Below are 21,925 nucleotides of genomic sequence, written 5' to 3' on the forward strand. Positions count from 1 at the left end.
AATTCACCAATTTCTCTGTTGTACTTTTCGGTACACTTTGTTCGTCAGAGAAATAGACTTGACGCGAAGGGAAGGTAAGTTCTGTCAAATTTTATCCGAAAATAAAAGCTATCAAGTTTGATACAAGCTATGTTTTTAAGTTCTGCATTAAAAATACAATATGTTGATAATTTTGTCTTGAAAATATTGAGAGAAAAACTGAAGTTTAAGATTGTTTAACAAACAATCCCACTTTTGAGAAAGTACCCCCCCCCCTCCCCTCACGATTTTGTGATTAGGAACGAAACTACTATATTATTTCATAAATTTTCAAAAATTTATAACTGTGCATGTTATGCTGTTAATAATGCTATTTGTCATTAGAAATTCAGAAGAAAAAAAAAATCGACGAATGATTCTAAAATTGCTTGTTTCATTGCTGTTAGATATGAAACAACTGAAACTGATATGGTATGCAATACTATAGTAAAGAATTATATTTTAGAAAAAATCACGGAAAAAGGATTCTGAAATTTTCGGAAACGTTTTTGAAAATTGTTTGGAGAGTTCCGAAATACTCGGAAAACGTTTTCGAAACTTTCATGAACCACAGCTGCACAGAATACTCAGAAACATTTCTGGAAATTACGGAAAGAGGATTCCGAAATACTCAGAAACGTTTCTGAAAATTACAGAAAGAGTATTCCAAAATACTCAGAAACATTGAAAGAGGATTCCGAAATACTCAGACACGTTTCTGGACATTACAGAAAGAGAATTCCGAAATACTCAGAAACGTTTTTGAAAATTTCATGAACCGCAGCTGCACGATATACTCAGAAACGTTTCCGGATTTTTTTTACAGTGCACTACTGTTAATAATACCATGTCTGGTCCTAGAACAGAGGAGAGATTCTCCTACCACTTGTATTGATATCTCCAAATTTTAAATTTTGGCACTTTGCTTCTGTCACTGCCTTATGAGCCCTTTCTCCAGACATCTATTCAGTTTCAGAATAGATATGACGCAAAGTATATTTTAACTTTCCGCTTTAGCAAATCAAAACGGTAACTATTCAAAAAGTTAAACTAAAATAAAAATAATGATAGCAATAATAAAGAATATAATTGCTAATAACAGTTATAAACAATTATGTGGCCGCTCCAGAAATAAGCTTTTCACAATTTAAAATCTCCAGAGAAATTCAAACTTAAGAAAATACAGAATTGTGTATACGTTTACATAAAATATAATAATCATTCTCGCATCAAACTCGGTACGTAAGTTTCACACATAAATATTGATGGAAATTATACTGGGAAAACAATAAAACTACATTTAATTTTGTATAGAACCATATTTCCAACTCTTTTGAGTTACAAAAAGAAAAAAAAAAAACAATTTCCGAACTGTGAGAAACAGAATCAATATTATTGCTATCACTGAAAGGAATGAAAAAAAAAAAAAAAAAAAAAAAGTTCGTTAAAGAAAATAATCTATTCAATTTACTTCAAAGAAACCAAAAATCGACTGAACACAAGATAAAAACAATTTTTACCCATAAATAAAGCAAGTCTAATACTGTAACGTCATAATGCTGTAATCCGGACCTGCGTAGCCTTCACAGTGTCGCCAGGTTAGGTTTGCCCCAACTATAGTTTTATTGGAATGCTTTCATTGATACCTCTCCCGAGGGTCGGAAACTTTTCAGACGCATAAACAAAACTTAGAGCTAAGAAAATTAGATATTTTCCCTGTCAATGTTCGAAACAAGAGCAACTGAGCCTAACGTCATACATACAGAAAGCACCAATTGAATTTAACAAGTACAGAGGATGTAAGACCTATTGCTCTTATTGCACAGCCACGAAGAAACTTTCAGTGAGTTTCATTTTAACCAAATCTCTATTATAATGGTCTCAAAGAGCACCTAAAGTATTGACTTAGTATCACATCCTTTTGTCTTCCGCAAGCCTCTTAGGAAGAGAAATAAGCTTGTTCGGCAGCAAATGAACATAACGTGTAGAACTGGATTACAAAGGCGTGGTAGCTTTAAAAGCGTATAAAAAACGAAAAAACTAATGAGAAGCTAAATTAGAATGGACTCTGGCATCAACATGACAGTTCTTATATACAAAAAAATTACTGTAATAAGATTAGAATCAGGGGCGGATACAGACTATCATTTTAGGGGGGGAGAGCATGCTGCTGAAATGTTTCGTGCCTAAAAGCGTAGATTTTTTTTTGGGAGGGGGGCATGCTGAAGAATGTCCTCCCCCCACCAAAAAAATAATGTACGGTTTTAGGCATGAAACATTTCTTAAAATGCTTGGGTGTCAATAAAAAGCACAAAATTGGTCAGCAATAGGGCTCCTAATAGGCATAAACGATGCAAATTAATTTCATAAGCAATGAAAGAAGAAATTTCAAATATTTACATTCAAAAATAATTAATGAATTGAAAAGACAACTGAAATCGTTTACATTTTGTTCATACAGTGAAACACAACGTGGACGAATACTATTGTAGACGGTTTGACGGAAGGGGGGAGAGGTCATCACCCCCATGACCCTCTTCTTGTATCCGCCACTGATTGGAATATGTGTTATAATGAAGGTTTCAGGGGGTAGACGATGCGCTCCTGCATAAAACAAACAGATTACTCGCGACCTTGTTCGTTGACTATGATCTTAAAAGTCGTCTTGAATTACAATTAATCGGTCATTTGGGAGACTAAAGTATAAGTCTTAAACTAAAGTCATAAACTAAAAGAAATCACGCAATCATCAAGTGAATAAAAAATATTCAATTAACACCACAAAACAGTTTCCTAACTACCGGAAATCAAACCGGGTGCCGACGAGAAAGCAACAACTCGTTTCCGGAACCAAATCCACGAAAAGTTTCCGACATGTTTCCGAAACGCAGGCGACAGCAAACGACTATCTCAACAAGGTATCGCTTTTCGAATGGGGGGTGGGGAGAAAGAGACCCCCACTCCTTCAGATGTCAGTCGGATTGGGTAATTAGTATTGATTGGACGAAGGAATCGAGTGGCTCTACGGATTAGTTCATGAGGGGATACAGCCACTTAAAAGTGGAAGATTCTTGGAAGCAGAAGGTATTGGAATGGAAGGCCAATGCTTTAACGCGTATGATGGAGGCTTAGGGAATCGTCCAGAGAATATTTAAATCTGTTGGCAGAACTATACTTTTGCAAACATGTTCAAATGAGGTATTAATTGCCAGGAGGATTTATTACTTAAAGCCTTAAATTCGTACAGAATGAAAATTTTGCATGATTACTCATGTTTTCACCAACTTTCATGATGAGTGTTTACACCTCATTTTAAATGTTTCAACTAGTTTGAACAAGGTAAACTTGTTAAAGCAAATAAACTATCAAGGAGTATTAAAAGGGAGAGGTATCTTCTTTTAAAGCAAAAAGCAATGCAAAAAGTAGGACCGCAGTGAGCTAAGGCGGGCCTCTTGTCAGTTTGGTCGCCAGGACCCCTTCCCGGAGACCATATTTTAAACTTATACTAATCAAACTCCGAGCTGGGTCCCTCCAAGGTTCGGAACCCTAGTTTCCGACTAGGCTGACATGGCTTCTCGTTGGCCTTGGAAAGAAGCCATAACAAAAACTGAACAGCAGTGCAGCAAATTAAACAACAGTTGCTAAAGCGTAAGCACAATTCAATCCTTTCATATTCGTAGACAAGAGTTCTTCCTTCTGCTTGATATTCATATTACATACTTAATACTCACAATGTTATTAGAATAAAAATGTTTTCGTCAAAACAATTTTTGCAAATAACCAAGAAAACAGTTGGGAAAATGTTTTCGCTTTTTTTTTTTTTTGAATTTAGAATTCCTTCAAAGCAAACGATATTGTAAATGCACACTGTAATTAAATTTTTCCTATCCGTTCTGCGAAAATCAGAAAGAACTGGAGTCGGTGAACAATTAAAACCCAATTTTTATTTTCCAATGTATTCGACCAGAACAGAATTACTGAAGATCACTAAGTTGAGGAGAAAATATCCGATATAGTAATGCAACTGCGGAAAATTCCGAATTCAAAATTTTATTACTGAAAGATTGCAGTTTTTATTTTGCGTCACATTGCGCATTAACTGCTAATAAAATAACTTTTTCGACATCGACTTCAGCAAACTACTTGTTAAAACGTTAGCACTGATTACGCCGCTTTTGTATCTAACCCCTAAATTAACACTCAAGATCCTCGAAATTTAAAAAGGAATGCGGGTGGCGAGGTCCATCTTCTTCTCTCACAGACGCAAATTTCTTCTACTTCGTGAAATGACAAGACGTCCTCCGAGCGAACTGGAGGACTACCGCTAATTAAAACTACCAGAAGAACATCGGCATTGTTAAAAAGCCCCTTCCCCCAGCAAACTAATTGGTGCTTACTGCAAATACGTCTCATGAATCCCACTTGAGAAATTTTAACCATAAAAAATGTCTCTTGAATGAACAAACAACGCGTAAAACTCATTTCATGCCTTGTGATGACATGGTGGCTAATTTTCTTGTCAAACTTGCGTTCACTGGCTGATGTAAGCAAAGAATTTCTTCAGGCGAATAAAAGGGGTGGCAGGGGTGTGTTCCACTGAAGGGATGTTCATTATAAGAACAGGAAGTGGAGTGAGTAATTAGGTTCTCGAACGGCATCGCTGGCGATGAATTGTTTATTGAAAAAGGAGGCACTATATCACTCCGCGTTTGTGGTGGTAAACGTAGGTATTCTCTTGTGGGTAGGGTGTTATGAGATTTATTGCCCTCGAGGAGTTGTTAATAAGCTTTTCACTAGTGATGAGGTGTCGAACGCCCTCTGGTGGCGTTGCTCTCTAGATGAAGATCATTTATCTGCAAGGAAATTTCTCATGGTTTTCCTACCTTGTCAAAATTCATTATCACCTTTTCTTATTTTCGAAATCTGCATTGATTGAGGCTTTGTCCCGATAATGGAGTTAGGGCGGTAAAAAGCTAAAGTCATCCGGTTCCATCCAGTTTTATTCAACGGTACCCCTACTTACAATATAAATTATTGCTTGATAAAATATACTGTGAGAAATATAAATAAAAGACGTTTAATATAGGACGAACCAGTTTCTTTTAAATTAAAGGTTGAGTAAAATTATGTTATATCTTATATGTCGGACCATTTCGATGGTTTTTTTTTCATTGCGTATTTTTCAAAGAAGTAAAAATTATTATTTCAATATAATGGTATACATTCCACAATTCTTTTCTTTTATTATTGACGAACATGATTCCATTGAAGTTAAAATTGGAGAAAGGGGGGGGGGCATCTTTCATTAATTTTTCCAGATAAACAAAAGAAAATACACCAAATCGGCACTTGATAACCCCAACAATCACGTTTTTCACAATGAGTTTTAAACAAAGGGTTTCATCAAACGGTTCATAAACTGTTTTTTTAAGAAGTGCAATTGAACTCGAATGGATTCGAAATGCATAATGAAGGCGTAGAAAATGAGTTCTGATCGTCTCATCAAAAAATAGTTTATTACATAAACGGCTTCATCAACAAGAGAATGCACAAAACTTTTAGCTCAGCTGCTTCATGTCCCCTAGTTAGTCTCACGCGAGAACATTTGACTGCATCCAAGAGAAGGCTAAAAAAACTTTAAACTAATCACCGACTCTTCCGCCCTGTCAACGACACAAGTTGAATTCAATCCCCATGAAGAGAATAGCATTAAAAATGCATAACAGTTTTCCCTGTTGCGGCACGTACTATGTTCTCTCCGAACAACCATTGAGCTTCTTGGCGATTGCACTGCCTCTTAATTGGTGCTCCGAAATAGTTAATGCAGTATTTACATAAACGCCCAGGTGACGCTATCACCTCGAATCATTGGATCCCGTCCGCTGAGGGCAATTATCGCAGCGGCATTACGGCTCAATTATGAATCCCAGGCGATATGGCAGATGCTTCAAGTGGCGGGACCCACAGAGGAAAGCTCAGGGGACGGCGAGGGGGTCAGTCAGCACTGCTAATGGCAGCGGGGACACTCAATAGAATACTTTCATTTCTCCACGGTACGAGGTACGAAAATGGCCTCCCCAGGGTCTCACGTTATATACATCCCCAAGGGGTCACACAAATGGAAAAAGATGTGTGACGTAACAGTACTTGCTGGGAAAGAGAAAGGCCGGGTCTTTTGAATCATTAACACTGATGAAGTTTACTCTTTTCATCTCGGTAGTGGGATAGCTTGCATAAATGTATTGTCATTCATATTTACGAGGGTGGTACGGAAGATCCCATATGCAGCGACATTTTTAAAAAATATAATTGGAATTTACTTCACAAAATATAGGACTTTTATAGGAATTCATATCGAGAACACCATGAAACACGAATTTCGAATTTTGTTTCTAGGTAATTAATATATTTTTCTCATTGATTCTAGAATAAAAACATGAAAAAAAAAAATCATTCGTCTTCAAAAACTTTGTTTTTGTGGTAGGGGAAATGAAACGTTTTGCACAACTTTTTAAAAGTGTGCGTAAAAGGTACAAGTTTCCCGGGTTCTCCTTATTAAAAAACCAAAATCGAACATTATATTTCAAATAAATAGTACATATTTGAATGAAAATTCTACAAAATAATGAAATAGTACGTAGAAATATGGAGTACCTGTTAATGATGCTCATAGCGTTTACATAAAAAATATGATACGAGTACATAATACTTGGTATTTAATATTTAATTACTTACTTATAAAGAAGAAAAATGGAGAGAACGACGGTTAACATTTGAACTTACCTATAAAGAGAAAAAAATTTTAGTACAAAATAAAAATAAATTGACAGAAAGAATTGCATCAATTTAGTTTAGAATATTAATTTGACTGTGAGGACTGTCCATATAATTGATGTCGCACTTTTTTTTCCAACTTTTTTTGACCGCCTTTGTCGCGAAGTGTCACACTTCACCGCCCCTCTTGTCATATGTCACGATATTATTAACACATTCTTATTTTTTTAATGAATGATGTCACATTTTTTGTTACCTCCTCCCTCTTCCTTATCACAAACTGCCACAATTTCACTATTCCCCTTCCCTCACATCATTTGTGGACAGCCCCTGTTAATATTTGTTGAAGAATGCGTATGCACAGAAAAAGCTCTAAGAATACAGTCGACTCGCGCTACAACGCGACTCGACTTACGCAAAATGGCTGTAGCGCGAGTTTTTCTCGAGTAATGAATTTTAGAGCTAACGCGAATTCTTCGCTCACAACAAAAAAATTTTTGGCACAATTATTTCGACAGAAAACAGAAGATCAGCTCATCATTCTTTCCTCAGCTATCTCTTTCTCAGATGAAGTTCCAGAATCCTGATGCGCATGCGTTGTCAGGGGAGGGCTGATAATCTGATCGCGGAGCATAAATCATTTTTAGGTTATACATTTATTACTGTATTTTCTGTATGGTACTATTACACAACTGCATTTAATTATTACTACATACTGTATGTACCGTATTGTTTTATTTTATGTCTCTCTCTCTCAAGTTGATCATTGATTTTATGCATCGTAAGAATATTTTATGTAAAATATAATACAGCTTTTTAAAACAATTCTATAAAAATTTACTTCTGTATGCAATAAATGTTTTATAACAATATAATGGTGTATTATAACGGTTTTTATTAAAGCAGTTTTAGAGGTGTTTACAAATGCCTGAAAAAATTAGGTATATTCACAAAAAATCGTATAGGTATCCTTTTCCACAGAGCGAAATTTTGATTTATGCGAGTGGTCTTGGAATGCATCCCTCGCGTAAGTCGAGACTTGACTGTACTATCAGAAAGGTCAATGTACTCACTAATTTTCGAAAAAAGAGATGGAAAAAAAATTTATTTCGCAAAAAATATACCGAGAAAACAATTTATAACACTTTCAGTTAGGCACTAAGTGCCAAAACCATAAAGAGAAGAAAGAAAAAAAAATAAATAAATAAACGGCAAGCAATATTAACACAATAACTAACTTAGGACACGAAGGCAACTTTCTTCCTATACCGAGCTGGTGTTTGAAGGGACCTGTTATCGTTCAGTTTTCATATGAAAGATATTTCCTCAAAAACATGTGGCACTCAAATGGTTTTGGTGGTAATACGGAATTCGTTTACATAAGTGACTGAAAGAAAAACCGATATATCAAAGGATGTACAAAGGTTTTGTATCTTACAATCAGTAATGGACTATATCGGCTGAAAGGGAAATCGATATATCGAGCGATGTAGAAGTTTTTGCCTTTTTAAATCTGATTTTAAGACTACATAAGTGACTGAGAAATAAATCGATACATCCAGTGATGCACCAGTTTTTGCTTTTTTTAAAGACTGATTTAGACAAGAAATATTGATTCGATAACTGTAGAATGAAGTAGAAAATTTCAGGCTCTTGCCACCAACTAGTCACCTTCAAACTTTATACTCTGCCCTTCATCAGGGCGGATACAAGGAGAGGGTCACGGGGGTCATGACTCCCCCCCCAAACCATCGAAAATATTATCTATCCACACTTTTCAATCTTGGGTTCCCCGTACCTACAACTATTTGTGGTTTAATCAGTTGGATGGGACCCTGAAGACAGCCGTGATTTTTTGATCCAGACCAGAAACCGAGCTATCTCTGGTTCATCGCCCCCAGAGGTATCATATCACTTGGAGAACTTTGTGATCACGAGTATATTTAACCTCTCCCAGTCACCATTAATGAAGACGGTGGATCTTTTACCAGCTAGGATCGAACCCGGGACCCTCCGATCACAAGTCCGATGCCTTACCGATCAGGCCACCACGACCTTATCTACTCAAACTGTGTTCAAATATTTCACGAATAAAATGTAAACGATTTGCAGTTATAATTACAATTCATTAATTGAATGTTCAAAATAAATATTTGAACTGCTACTTTCTTTCATTGCTTATGAAATTAACAAATAAGGTCACTGTGCATTATTCCTGACCGATTTTGTGATTTTTATTGAATCCAAGCAATTTCAGAAATGTATCGTACCCAAAATACCTATATTCTTCAGCGTGAACACCCCCCCGCCCCCCCCAAAAAAAAACAAATGGTATGTATCCGCCCCTGCCCTACATATGGAAAAAAACAAATGATCACAATTTGACAAATATGCCTCAAGTAGCTATGTTAAGCATTCGTAGCAGAAGTTCAAAGGCCATTGCTGTGATCATCATCATTAAAAAAAAAAACGTTCAAAAGTTCCAATGAAATATATATTCAATCATACTCCGAAATTTTTCCCCACATAAAAGGAAAATAGGACAGGAGAAAATAGCAGTAGTTGGGGAAAAAATGATGGATAGGATATTAACAAGGATAAAGAATCTACAACCTACCAGGTGAGAGTGACAGCACAGACAAACCACCACGCATAAAGATACAAGAACGATAGAGAGTCTGGGAGGGGAAAATGGGTAGAATGCGATATAAAAATATATTGAGATTTAAAGGATAAGCGAAAATCCTTTACCGACATGGAACACCACGATCAGATACACAGTTTTTTTTCCACCTTGCTTCCCAGGCGTTGGCAGTTAAGAACTAGGCGAGAAATTCAGCGAGAATTCAAGTTTTTTTTTTTTTTTTTTGTATTTGTGTCACTATTTTTTAGAGTGAAAGGTTGAAACGAGGGTTTTAGCTCTCGAAGATATTTAAACTATGGTTGCAACAATTCCGTTTTTGGAATATCTTTTCCTGTTTGGGAAAAATTAACTAACAGGTACATTCTCGAACCAAAACTGACAGAAGTTAAGTTGCATTTTGGTGATAAAAACAGATGCTTTGCAGATCACAGACTCGTTCAAAAGCGATTACCATACGTTATTTTCCAAGGTAAACAAAAAAGAAACGATCCACTGCCCATCAAAGATTCAGATAAAATAGTTATTTTTAAAAAAATTCGTTACAGTTTAATGCAAAATGGAAATTAGAAGCAAAAACAAGTCAAAGAAAGTGTCTACAGTTACATTCCAGGCCAAAAAGCCATCCAATGGCAATCAAAGATTCAGCTTAAAAAACAGTCCATAGAGTTTGGTGAGAAATGCGAATCAAATGCAAAATCAAATCGAAGACTCAATGAAAAGAGTTTAAGTTGCACTTTGAGGCAAAAAAGTAGATGCTTTGCAGATTACAGACACACTTAAAAGGGTCTACAGTTACATTTCTAGGATATATATATTAAAAAAGCAGTTCAATGCTAATAATTAATGCTCATAATTTTCTTGAGTTTAACAGAGAAGAAAAAGAGGTCACCGCAGAAAAAAAGGAAAAAGACCGGCAGTATCATCTTCATAACCCATTATGAAGAAAGTATTTCAAATGATACTTCATTTAAATGATTTTTCATTTCAAATGATGTCAATAATGAATCAAAAATTTGTGCGTTAAATAATTTCAAAAATTGAGACACAGGACAGCTATTTTTCATATGAGATGCAAAGGAAAATGTTTTTAAATGAAAATAAAATGGTGAAAAGAAAAAAAAAAAGTTTTAGCATTCACAGCATCCCCCTACTTCAAACAATCGAAAATCGGCACAATTCCACAATTCAGCATGCCAGGTAGTTTTTAAAAATATTTCTTTGAATGAAATGAGATAAGTTCTTTGAATGCTTTTTCTTTTCACTCTATCGCACTCAAACATTTTATCACAGCAGGTTCTAAGAATAATTTCTGGCAGAACAAATAATGAATGAACCGGATTTACTCAAACTTCTACTTCTAACGTAACAGAAAAACATAGAAAAGGAAATGGGTGTCTCTCGTACCTGCTGACCTTGAAGCAAAAAAAAAAAAAAAAAGCCAATTAAAAGAACATAAAATCTACAGCAGGAACCTCCCCTCCCCCCATACATTACGTTTATATATATATATATATATATATAAAATAAAAAAAAGGCTAAACGACCAAGTATGCTTAAACACATTTAACTTTTTGATATGAACTTCCATGTTTAAAAATACTTAGTATTAGAAACTGTGGTTGAATGCTTGAGTTTCTCATTGAAGTATTTTCTTTCAACGATCGATGTATATATAATTGAATTACCGATATTAGCTGTTAATATGAAAATATAAAATTGGAATTTATTTTTATGTACCTAATTCTCTTAAGCTTGACAAAAAGTAGACGCTTCGGAAAAAAAGGGAAAAGGGTCCGCAGTATCATCTGCCAAAGGGGCCCATATATCAATTAGCTAGCATATTAACAGAAACATTTCCAATTAAGCAACCACAGAAGGACAAACGAGAGAAGGGTTTGTAAATTGTAGTTGTATAGCATAAAATATTGTCTAAAACGTACAGAACTGACTACTAAAAGCGGTAAAATCAACAGAAAAGGGGGACACAGATTCGATCCCCAAGAAAAAAAAATCGTAACTAGTTACAGCACTTCAGAAAGGCAGATTTGGATAAAATATTGTATAATTTAACCAGTTTAAATGAAACAAAAGCTAATCACACTATTTTCAGTTTTATTTAATTATTCTCTTAACTGTTTCATTTGCAGTTTCCTTGATAATACCATCTAGCTAATTCAAGTTTTACTTTTTTCAATTGATGGCTCAATTTCACTAAACATCTTACAAATTTTTCTGCATTTTCTTCGTTTCTCTTTCTCTCTCTCTTCTTTTATTTGACAAGAAATGATGGTGAAAAAGCACTTCCAGACAACTCGCGATAACCATCGTTAACAAATAAATATGCAAAGCCTCAAAAATGATCTCTTGGTAATTAAATGATTACTTAAACGTCAAATGTGTAAACGTTTCTAAATCACATAAAAACTTTCAAAGTAAGGTATTTGAAAACATAAAATCGATTTAAAATTGGGAAACGCAGAATAGAATATAAACGATATGGGTCATTCTACAGAAAACGTAATTTTTGAACGCAATTTTTTTTTTTTCAATTTCGAAACCTTTTCTTTCTTTCTTTTTTTTTTTTTCATTCTTACATGAAAGTGTTACCTACTAGAAGTAACCATAAACAATGGCCCAGCAAAGTTCCAATTATTTTACTCATAAATAAATATAAAAAAAATGCCTTGTTCATAGAAATTAAAAAAAAAAGAAAAAACTTTTAATATTTGAAAATTGAGGCCAATTTAATATCAAAGTAGTAGTTTTGTTAATTGTACACACAATCAGCTATTTTAATGATTAGTGGGAATACAATATTAAGCTCTCTTAATTCAAGTACGGCTTAATTAGTAGTTTTAAATTTATGTTAAAAAATAGTATTTAGTAAATTTGAGGATATACTGGCAATTTATAATTTGGTAGAATGCCTATTATTGATGTATTTCGCCTCCTTCATTTATCTTCGCCTCAAAAATAATGACGTTCATAAGGTTTGTGACGGAGGTGAGGAATTTTTCATTAATACAGGCCTAATAGATACATTTTTCAGGGAATTTTTTTTTCTTCATTGCTACAAACTGCACATGTTAAGCATATGAAAACATGCTCACTTTTTTTTTTACATTAATTTACATCCCTGAAATTCAAGTTCACGGAGGTGAGAAGTCAGAATAACCACACTAAGTTTTTAAAGCAAAATCTATCTTCTTGTTTTTCGACAAATTCTCACAACCCCAACTATGGCTGAAAATAAACAAGGGGGCTCCCTTGTATCGTGGAAAATAAAATTTGATGTCATTACTGCTACGTGTTAATCAGGAATGACATTTTGTGTTTAGGTAATGGAGGTGAGAATTTATTGTGTGACATGACTCCTTGTCCTACTAAAAGGAACTAAAACATTACATTAAAAAATTAAATATAATTAAACAATTAGTATTTGAGACACTTGTGAAGGGAATAATAAATAAATAAGTATATACTTTTAATTAAGCAAGTTATTAAGCAACATAAACAGTCACACAAGGTGTGTGACATGCCACGGAGGTGCGAATTCACATGTTGTGAACCAAAAATATACTACAATGAAAATTATTATTAAAAAATTGTTGGCAGGTTTAAATAGATATATTTTTGATGAAATTAAAAATCATTGTTAAATGAATGTTCCTTAACGTTTTTACTGTATAAGGCGTGTGGCAGAAAAGTTACACAATTTGAAGAATGACCCGAATACAGTCCAGTTCGGGAGGAAAGGAAAATAAGTGAAGAACCATGAATTTGCATGAATAATCAAATATTACCGAGACAATGCAAATTCTTAATACGCTCTGATTTTCTGTCATTAAACACAATAAATCAAAGAAACGAAAAAAAAAATAATTTGAATTCTAAAATTTTGAATTCAAATTATGTTTTTCGCAATCACGAACTGAGACAGGACCCTACTCATTGGAGTTATTGTTTCTAAAAACAGCTCCTGTCCCCCCTCCCCCCAAGCCTGCCTCTCCTCCTGGGCGGTTACGTGTGCATAGTTGTGTGGGCTTGTGTGTGTGTGTAGATCTGTGTGTATGCACGTAGGCGTGTGTGTGTGTATATGTGTGAGTGTGCGAGCGTGTGTGAGTGTAGGACATGAGCGCCTCCGACCAGGAGAAGCGGATAGCTCAGGACCGGAGCAGGCGCCGCGCCGCCTGCAGAGGACGGTGGGCGGTGGTGCTGCAGGCTTCTGGTCCAAGCTGAAAAAGGCACGGAACATCAAAAACAGTCAAATGAGAACAATAAGCAATCGTGATTGCTCAAAAAAGTGTTCAAGTTGACTAAACAGAACACATACATCCTTTGAGAGCGTTATAATGCCGTTTGGAATCTAATATTAGTCCGTGAGCCGATCTATTCCCTCGTGTTTGAATATGGACCAATAAGATTACCGACAAACACAAACATAAAGAAAAAAAAAAGAACACTCTCCATCAGGAGCACACGGAACGTGTCCCTACTCTCCCGCCAATTCCATTAGGATTCGTCCTTCCCAGTACTTAGCTCTCAACCCTTCTAATCCGCGACGCAAAAATCAAGAAACGCGATTAGCATCAACTGCGACGGAGGGAGGGGAACGGGGTAGGAGAGAAAAAAGAGAAAGAGAGACTTTCTCCCCAAAACTAATTCGAAGCGGACCGCGCGATCGCTGACGCCATCTGGTCAACGCAGACGACACCGATGAGAAAACACAGTTTCAAGTTCGGTTAGGGGGTCCTGCGCACGTGTATCCATTCGCTCAGAAAGCAGATTATGCACATCCTGGGTGGTGTAGGAGATACGGGAGTTATAGCCCCTACCATGACGAAACAAAATTTATAATTGTGTATCGTCAATCAAAAACTTTTTTCAGAAAATATGGGACTGCTGTATGCGCCTACCTCTCTCTCTCTCTCTAATCTGGGCAAAAGAACCTTTCATCAAAACTTTGCGCTTTGCCACTGCAACTCCTACCAAAATACAATAAGCCGATACGAAGGACACTGGGTTGAAAGTTGTTTTCAACTAGGCTGGCAATTTTAGGGTGCGCTGCTTCACTTTTCCAACTGTGTCGTAATTTTTGGTGTGAGGCACTACTACAGTACACACATGCCATAAGAACCCGTTTATAGGGTAGGCAACCATTCACAGAACAACACCTTCACAAAAAGAAAGGACGAGTGAGAGAAAGTATATCCATGCCAGAATCGGGATTCCAACTCAGGACCTCCCCATCGCAGTCAGACTTCTCTGACCACTAGATAAGGTTGCCGGCAAAGGATTTGATTTCTCATAGAATTCAGATTGCTGCTCTCCAAAGGCCACCGAATCTATCACTAGATGTAAGTAAACTGGTTGGATGGCGTCCTGGAGACTGCTCTTTTGTACAGACCGGGAGGCTAGCAATAGCAGCTCTGGTTCAGCATCTTCAGAGGTATTGGTTTGGAATGAGAACTTGGAGGATTTTGAGCACAACATGTTTGTGACTGAGCACAAAACATGATGTCACGAGGCAGAGGGGAGGGGGATATTGAGACAAGGATATGGTGATGAGTGAAATTTTGTGACATGGGACAAGAGGGAAGGGTCAAAAATGTCAAATGAAAAAAAATAACATTTTTGGACAGCCCCTCCAACGTACAAGGCACACCAGTTGCTATTAGCGCACACGGGGATCTACGGCCGACTACATCCAACCAGGAACCCTCCAACTCCCCAGTCTCTGAAAAACATCGATGTGCGCTCAATAGACCGATTCTCAGTCAGATTTATCGACACTTGTAGTACCGGAATTTACTCTAAATTCTCACATGAACAAACAAACTTTTATGACACAACAAAATACAACTAATAAATGATGTTGGCAAGAACACAACAATATGTCGTTTCAAAACGCTTCCTAGCTACATAACAGACAGTAATTGAACCATTTCTTTCAAAAACCTCTCAAGCGACAGACTCAAATTTCGAAATTTTTTATTATCTTAGTACTAAACTGTTTCTATAAGGATTACAATGTTTTAAATTAAAAGGGATACATGTTTAGGTATTTCTGTCAATAAACAATGTTGTAATCATAATTGAATAGTTTAATATGGTGATATCCTTGGTTTTTGAAATAAACGATTCAATTACTACGATTGATATTTCAAATATGTAACAGAATTCCTCACAATAATGATATAATTGAAATTGTACTAAATAGTATTTCAAATAACGCAAAAAACGATGCCATTGTTAGTTACGTTACAGAACTCTTTTATAAATCCACGAGGATGCAATATAACGCACCAAACATTACTTCACATCACTACTACAATTATTGGTGAATAATCGAAATAACTACGTAGCATTTTGAAACAATAAATAATCAATAATAATAATAAGCACAGAGTAAGAAGCGCAGATGTTTTCAAATTCATGATACGTATAAATAAATAAGGGGCGTATGGAATTACTTCCCATTAACAATTAATGAAGTTGATCTATCGACTACCAACACGCGAAAATGCAGCTGCCATAAGTAACCAGATCCTCTCTTGAGGTTTTTTTTTTTTCTTTTTTTCCCCCCTAATAAACACACTTATATAGGCGAATCTGATTTCACTCCTCGTGTACAAGGAGAGATAACGGAAGAAAACAGAAAAATCACCCTCAACAGCAATTTACTCACAATCGTGATCTACGGAACTGGTACAAAACCCACCTGCGGGGATTAGTACTATTAGCCACAGAATAAACGCCCAAATAAAAATCCCTTTCGCCAGCAAAAAGAAAAATGGCGAGAAAAGATGAAAAAAACTAATTTACACCTAAACGAATGTTGCCACCATCTGTCATGATCGCCAGGGGGCAAACGAGAAAATTAAAAGAGGAATTTCAGACATGACGAACGATCGAAATTAAAAAAGGGGTGATGTGGCGCATAAAAAATATAAACACGAAGCCTGATCTATTCATATATATATATATTTCTCGTCGCCGTAATAAAGCTGCCGAGGAAGTGATAGTATCCAATAATATTGGGAGCAGACAAAAAATTAAGTTTCCCTACCCGGCTGACCCCCGAGGCCTCAGTACACAATCCCCACCAACCCTTTTAATACAGATGGCGGGGAATATACACACCACCGTTGATGTCATAAAAACGAGCTTTTATTAGTTAGGCAGCGAAGAAAGTGGCTTCCGCTGCTAGTGGAAAGGGTGGCGCCATTTTCGCAGAGGAAAGGAAAACTTAGATTAGATCTTTATTTACGGTAATTTCCTTCTATTTTTCGGGCCGCATCGGCAGCGATAAAATAAAATCTGATAGAATGTTCGAAATTAGGGTGGGATGTTCGTCAACTGCTCATACATTAAAACGGAGTATAAAAAGTCTTCGAAGAAATTTTCAGAGCAATTCATGCTTCAAAGATATTTTTTCCCCTCTCTTCTTCAATTTTTATATTTGAATACTACAGGACAACTGGAAGGAATTGAAAGTTTCGCTAAAAGAAGGGGACAGTTAATTTTAAAAGATTTTGTCTATTTTAGAATGCGTCTACAACTGGAAATAATGGAAAACTTTAGCGCAAGGAGACAGGTCCATTTAAAAGACAATTCAGGATTTAAAAAAAAAAAAAGAAGGGGGGGGGAGGAGAACGTTCTAAAAATGCATTTTTAAATATTTCGGCTTTATATTCATAACTATGTCAAATTATGTCGATATGAAATCAATTTCAAAGACAATTGAATAAAATAAAAAGTTGCCCCTGTATAATTAAGTGTCAGTAAGGGCTCTCCCGTCGGCAAAAACTTGAGTTTTTCCCTTCTTGCACAATGCTCTTGAATTTAATTAGGGGAAAAAAACCCAAAAAAGGGGGGGGGGACACATTCTGTATTAATTAAGAACAAATTCGCCATTTTAAAATTTTAGTACATAAATTTGGTACATGAATGAACTAAAATGAAAGCGAACAATAAAAAAAAAATGATTCACCGTAAATTATGAAAAAAAAAAAAAAAAAAAAAAACTCTAAAAATGATAAAATTCTTTTTTAAAACCTATCGTTACATAAAAACTGGAAATAATATCCTATTTAAAAATGTAAAAGACAGGAAAAGAAATTCGGGAAAAACAGCTGGATTTCAATGTCAGTTTCAAAAAAGAAAAATTTGGGTTTTATCAGATGCCAAATTTTTAGCCTCCGGAAAAAAAGAATGTAGGTGAACGGCAAGTTCGAAAATATGATATACTGTGATTAACTTACGAAATGGTGATTAAGTGACCAAAGCAGAGACATTAATGAAGATAGTGTCTGCATTTTTTAATCAATCGTACACTGTTTTGACATCCGATGACAACATATTCGGTGGATTAAATATGGATGAACCGAGATTAATTTTTATTTAAATTTTAGATACACGGCGGTTTTAATTCTAACTACACTGTAAAAAATCTCGGAAAACTCTCTGAATATACAAAAAAGTTTTCCGTAATACACAGATTCGTACGCCCTCCGCAGTTTTCTGCTATAATCAAAAACGTTTCCCGTTTAGCAAGAAAGTAAGAGTCGACGCATGCGCAGCTCACACGGCAGTTTTATAGTCCAGCAGCAAATCTAAACTGAAACTTTCGAAAGCACGCAATGAAAACAAGTGCTGACTCATGTACGCGAAGTAACACTCATCAAGGGGATTAGTAGAAGTTTTGTTCCTCGCATGAATTCACTGAAGATAATTTTAAAGTCTTATATTTTCTTGCATATGTATATCGTCATGAGATTGAATTTGAAGCTATGTCACTTATTTTTAAGTACGAAGTGCAAATTCTCGACGCATGCTCGCGGAAGGAATACAAACTGAAATTAAAAACCAAATAATTGCCGAGAGGACGCCATGTAAATTCATTGCGTCGCATAACTTGTGTAGGTAATTTACTTTTTTCTTGGATACTTTTCTTCTTTCTACCAAATGGGTAATTTTTGTTGGCAGAACTTTATTCTGTCATAAGAATCACCTTTTTGGTGACCAAAGCCTGCAAAAGACCACCACCGACGAATAGGTAAGTCGCTTTGCAACTCTATTACTTTAAAGAGATTTAGTTCATATAAATCTCGTTAAAAAAAATATTTTCTTCAGTATTATTTTTTCGTTGTGAACTATTGCAATTTGAAAATATTTTTAATTACATAGAACACATATTTAAAGTGCAAGTGTGTCTAGTTTTATTTTGTAAAATTTATGAATTGAAGATTATAAAAAAATTTAAATAAGTGTTATTGTGTACTTTGTTTTTATGTGTCAATCTCAGTTAATATTTGGCTGAACATTTATGTATCAAGCATTATGAATTAAATGTTATAATATGCAAATTGACAGGTTTGATAGTTCGTCTTTAAGGTTGCATGTTTTCATTCTATTGTAAGCAGTGTAGCTAGATTGTATGAAGTAAAAAAAAAACTATCTCTTGTAATTAGGAACGTAGTGCTTCAGTATTATCTAAATGACGATATCTCTTTAAATATTTGCATTAGCGAAACGCTTTAAATTAGTTAAATGTGTATTAATTTATATAACAAATAGATACATATATGTATTTAAAAGTGTCTTCATTTTTTTCGTTTTACGAGCCTCAATTTTACCAAAAGCAAAAAAAAAAAAAAAAAGACTTAATAAAATAATTTTGTATTTTTACACCATATTAAAGTATTTGACTTATAATTTATATGATACTTTGATTTATAATGTATATGATACTTTGATTTATAATGTATATGATGTTGCTTTTTCAACGGGGGGTGGGCGCTTCATAGCATTTTATGGGTGCACCATCACTCTTATGGTGGGGGGGGGGGGTATTCTCGTATATATGAAATGGAATAATCATGTAATAGAGTTCAATGTTTTAATAAATAAAATATATAATGCATTTTGCGCACACTGTAAAAATAAAATCAGTAACCTATTTTGAATAAGTATTCATATTTGTGATGAGCTGGAAAAGGGCAAGAACAGAAGAATCAACCCGAATGGTTCCTGCAGGGGGACTTGGTGTCATATTTAAATTCATCAATTTCTCTGTTGGTACTTTTCGGTACACTTTGTTCGTCAGAGAAATTGACTTGAGGTGAACGAATTCCGGAACGCGAAGGGTAGGTAAGTCCTGTCAAATTTTATCCGAAGATAAAAGCTATCAAGTTTGATACAAGATATGTTTTTAAGTTCTGCATTAAAAATACAATATGTTGATAGTTTTGTCTTGAAAATATTGAGAGAAAAACTGAAGTTTAAGATTGTTTAACAAACAATCCCCACTTTTCAGAAGGTACCCCCACTCCAATTCCCCGACGATTTTGTGATTAGGAATGAAACTACTAGATTATTTCATAATTTTTCAAAAATTTATAACTGTGCATATGTTATGCTGTTAACCATGCTATTTGTCATTAGAAATTCCAAAAAAAAAAAAAAAAATCCACGAATGATTCTAAAATTGCTTGTATTATTGCTCTTAGATATGAAAGAATTGAAACTGATATGGTATGCAATACTATAATAAAGAATTATATTTTAGAAAAAATCACGGAAAAAGGATTCCGAAATTCTCGGAAACGTTTTTGAAAATTGTTTGGAGAACTCCGAAATACTCGGAAACGTTTTCGAAACTTTCATGAACCACAGCTGCACAGAATACTCAGAAACATTTCTGGAAATTACGGAAAGAGGATTCCGAAATACTCAGAAACGTTTCTGAAAATTACAGAAAGAGGATTCCGAAATACTCAGACACGTTTCTGGACATTACAGAAAGAGGATTCCGAAATACTCAGAAACGTTTTTGAAACTTTCATGAACCACAGCTGCACGATATACTCAGAAACGTTTCCGGATTTTTTTTACAGTGTACTTCTGGGAAGCATATAGCGGGCCATGTACAAGGGGACGGTTTTAGGGGTGAAACCCCTGCCATTGGGGGAAAATAATGATACAAATCAATACGAAGAAAATAATATTTAACTTATAGCCCGGTCAATATAGACATTCGAGTTCGGAAAAATTCGCATAGAGCTGAAAATTGGTACAGACCTTAAAGATATCATTATAAGTGAAATGTCAAAAGTCCTCATCGAGCCCGGTGGAACCAAAAATGTTCAAAAAGGTCAAAATTGAAATTAAAAAAAAAAAAAAAAAAACTGGAAACATTCGTACAGTGTTGAAAATTGGTACCGACCTTAAATGCATCATTGTAAATGAGATATCAAAAATTCCATTCGTTTCCACTTGAAATAAATTTTTTACAGATGGTCAAAGGTCAAAATAAACCACCAAAAAAAAAAAAAAAAAATTAAAAATCGGAAAAATTCACATAGAGCTGAAAGTTGGTACAGACATAAAATATACAATAATAAATGAAATATCAAAAATTCCCATCGATCCCACTTAATATAAACATTTTATGCAATGTGAAAGGTCAAAAAGTCTGGGGTTTTTTGGCAAATATTTCACAAATGGTAAGGTTAATCATAAAAAAGTGCATATAAAGTTTGTAAATTATGCAATATATTCATAGGAAGAATTTTTATCTAGTTCAACACTCTCTGGACCGAATTATGAAAAATTGACAAAATAAACATTATATTTTCACCATTTTGCGGATATCAGATGCCTTTGAAAGCAAGTGCGAAACATTTTTTTTTTAAATATTTATTATTTTCTCTCTTTTTAGGATTTATTTTTCATTTAAAACAAATTTAAATGCATGCACACTATATACATGCAGACATGACGGAGAAAGAATGAGAAAATATTCTTACTTATTTCAGCGAAAGAAACATGTTTGTTAAGAAGCTCATGTAATTTTGCCTCTCAGGCAGACACCACCAATTAGTTGAGAGTAAGACTTTGGAATCGGTGGAGCCATTTAAAGATGATTCTTGCACTCATTTAAAGATCTCTTACATGCTTCACATAATCAAGTGGAGTTGTTGTACAAACATTTAAAAAAAAAAGTACTTTTGCGGCATTTTGAAACTAAAATATCTCTTTTTGAAGTAGGAGTCTCATATGAGGTGCAGAATTACGACAGAGAAAATGACAAATATTATCATATAGTTTTCTATTTGGTTTCAAAAAAATGTGTTTTCATTGTTCTTTAAAGTCTTGAACAGAACAGTGATATGATCTTCGATTTCTTCTTTTTCTCCTTAGTCTTGAACTTCTGAAGATTGCTCGAATGAAAGAGATGGATCACATACATGTTGAAAAACAGCAACAGATGTTAAAGGACGACAGGATATGAGCCGCTCAGAAGCCAATGCGGTTAAGTCCAAAACACAAAAACTGAGAAAAGTAATGTTTTTTGATACATTAGTTTTTAAAAATTCTTGGTTTATTAATTTAATTGGAAAAGTGTATACAGTCTTTTTTCGAGGTGTAAACATTGCAAAAAAAACAAGATATGTACAGGATGTGTTAATAAAAACGTAAGTATTT

Source organism: Uloborus diversus, chromosome 2 (genome assembly GCF_026930045.1).
Source record: "Uloborus diversus isolate 005 chromosome 2, Udiv.v.3.1, whole genome shotgun sequence".
NCBI classification, from domain to species: domain Eukaryota; kingdom Metazoa; phylum Arthropoda; class Arachnida; order Araneae; family Uloboridae; genus Uloborus; species Uloborus diversus.